This window comes from Gopherus evgoodei, chromosome 5, assembly GCF_007399415.2.
Source record: "Gopherus evgoodei ecotype Sinaloan lineage chromosome 5, rGopEvg1_v1.p, whole genome shotgun sequence".
NCBI lineage: Eukaryota > Metazoa > Chordata > Testudines > Testudinidae > Gopherus > Gopherus evgoodei.
Window position 1 is genome coordinate 29,631,851 of NC_044326.1, and position 2,589 is coordinate 29,634,439.

At 40.3% G+C, this 2,589-nt stretch overlaps 1 pseudogene; it reads right to left on the reverse strand.

Annotated features, from left to right (window-relative positions):
• Nucleotides 1-1,243: 1,243 nt before the first annotated feature.
• Nucleotides 1,244-1,336, reverse strand: LOC115652976 (annotated as a pseudogene).
• Between the last annotated feature and the right edge of the window lie 1,253 nt (nt 1,337-2,589).

Here is a 2,589-nt window from a genome sequence, read left to right on the forward strand (position 1 = left end):
TCCCATTAGTGAAAAGTGGTGAAGCCTGTACATTAGTAAGCACTCCACTCTAATCTTGCTACCACAGTGTTGTATGGAAGACGTTAATGTGTTGTTTTAATTTGAGACTCAGGCACTCAAAAGCTCTCATCAGGAATAATTTTCAGCCTTCCAAGATAGAGGAGATAAAATAAAGCACTAAAAATAAATAATTCAAGGCAGATTTTATTCATGTTTTCTATGGCAACTATTTGTATAATTTCTCTTACGCTGCCAGTCTGAGCTGCATCTTGTAGTGTTTATTGCTTCAGACAAACTGTTTGATTTATGCATTTACATTTGTTATCAAGGCAAGTTTAAATCTGTCTGGGACTCTGTTCACATTTTCAATACCTTAAAAGAAAAAAAAAAGGACCATAGACAGCATCAGCAATTTCTCCAGTCCCTTTTCAGATGGAATGTATGAGTTCTTTCTGGGTTAACCTGTTTATACTGTATACAAAAGAACCTGGAAGAAATGGCCAATTAGCACCACTGTGAAATCCAAATACCTTGGAACTGCAGATTTTTGTTGCAGCAAAGACAATGCTGGCCTTCAGCTACCATGTAGTTTACAGTGTGCCCTGTCTAGAGTAGGAAAATTGGTTGTGTTTTAAAACGTTAGCTACCATGATTTTAATTAACACGTACTAATATTGACACAGTAATCAATCATTAGGTAGCATGTGGTTAAAACTTTAACCACAAGCTTGGTCCTCCTACTTACCTTAATGTAGGAACTGCTCACCCATTCTGTTCTCAATCACATTCCTTCTACTCTTTGTTTTTCAATGCTGGCTTGCCCACTAGGTGTTGGCTGCAGGGAGATTTTGTGATCGCTGTAGCATTTGAAACTAAGTAAGTGAGGGATAAGGGTAATCATTCATACAGCAGGGTAAAAGCTGAGCACCTGCAGGGATCAGGAAATAGCATTACTGGCATTACTCTTGGCCAAATCAGATTATCAGGAAAAAATACACCATGGTATTGTAGAACTTTCAAATAAATGGGAACATTTGTTAAATCAAAACCCAACTTCATTTGCTTTTCACAATTTTTTCATTAACTTTTCTGTTAATTACCAAAAATCTTTGAGTGGCAGGTCACTTCATGTGAGTAAATGCTCACCCTGAAAGAGTTGTCCAAATAAGTTGTTAACTTAAACAAAGGACTATGCCTTCAAAGGCTGTGTGCTATCAAAGGCTGTGTGTCACTATCCACAGTGACTCTAAGAGCTCTGCCTTGAGTGTTAACAGACACTTTCAACCACACTTCTCTAGTTACAAACTATAGAAATGATCCCTGAAAGTATAGTCACTAAATTAGACCCCATCATTTTGTATGTATAGTTGAGATTATGTTTTCCAATGTGCATTACTTTGCACTTATTGATACTGAATTTCATCTCCCATTTTGCTGCCCAGTCACCTAAGTTTTGTGAGATCCCATTGTAACTCTTTGTAGTCTGCTTTGGACTTAACTATCTTGAGTAATTTTGTACCATCTGCAAATTCTGACACCTCACTGTTTACTCCTTTTTCCAGATCATTTGTCAATATGTTGAACACCACTGGTTCCAGTACAGATCATTGGGGCATCCTGTTATTTACCTGTCCACTCCACCTATTCCTACCCTTTGTTTCCTGCCTTTTAACCTGTTACTGATCTATAACAGAATCTTCCCTCTTATCCCATGACCGCTCTCTTTGCGTAAGAGCCTTTGGAGAGGGATCGGGTCAAAGGTGTTCTGAAAGTCCAAGTACAGTGTATCCACGGGATCACCAGTTTGCTGATCTTCTCAAAGAATTCTGATAGGTTGGTGAAGCACATTGACTCTTCCCCAACAAATCATGTTCATTTATGTTTCTGCTAATTCTGTTCTTTGCTGTAGTTTCAACCAATTTGCCTGGCACTGAAGTGAGGCTTACCAGCCTGTAATTGCCAGGATCACCTCTGGAGTCTTTTTAAAAAAAATGGGCTTCACATTAGCTATCCTCCAGTCATCTGGTCAGAAGCTGATTTAAGTGATGGGTTACACACTACAATGAGTAGTTCTGCAATTTCATATTTGAGTTCCTTCAGAATTCTTGGGTGAATGTAATTACAATGAAACCTCACGACACTCCTTTGATGTAAGTTAATGTTGTCCCCATTTACTGATGGGTGTCTGTTACAGCTATCCCCTATTCCATTTTGTTTCTTACAGCTGTCCCCAGACTCCATTTTGTTTTCTGTTCTCCTGTGGCCGCCCTTCCCTGGCTGTTAAGTTGTTTACCAGGGCCACTGCCCTTCTCAAAGGGAGGGCCCCTTAAGTTGTTTAACAAGAGCCATTGCCCTTCTCAAAGGGATGGCCACTTGTGCTGCGTGCTAAGTGGGACCACTGCCCTGTTCAAAGGGTTAGTCCTGTTATCACCTCGTTGAGCCTGGGCTTGGTGTAGGGTAGGCAATGTCCAGAACTGCAAGACCTAATGTGTTTTTAAGATCCTGGGCATGAGTCATAGGCCTCATGTGCTCTTGAGTCACCTATTGCACAGGACTATGTCCAGGCATGTCCCTGGGCTTACCTTCAGT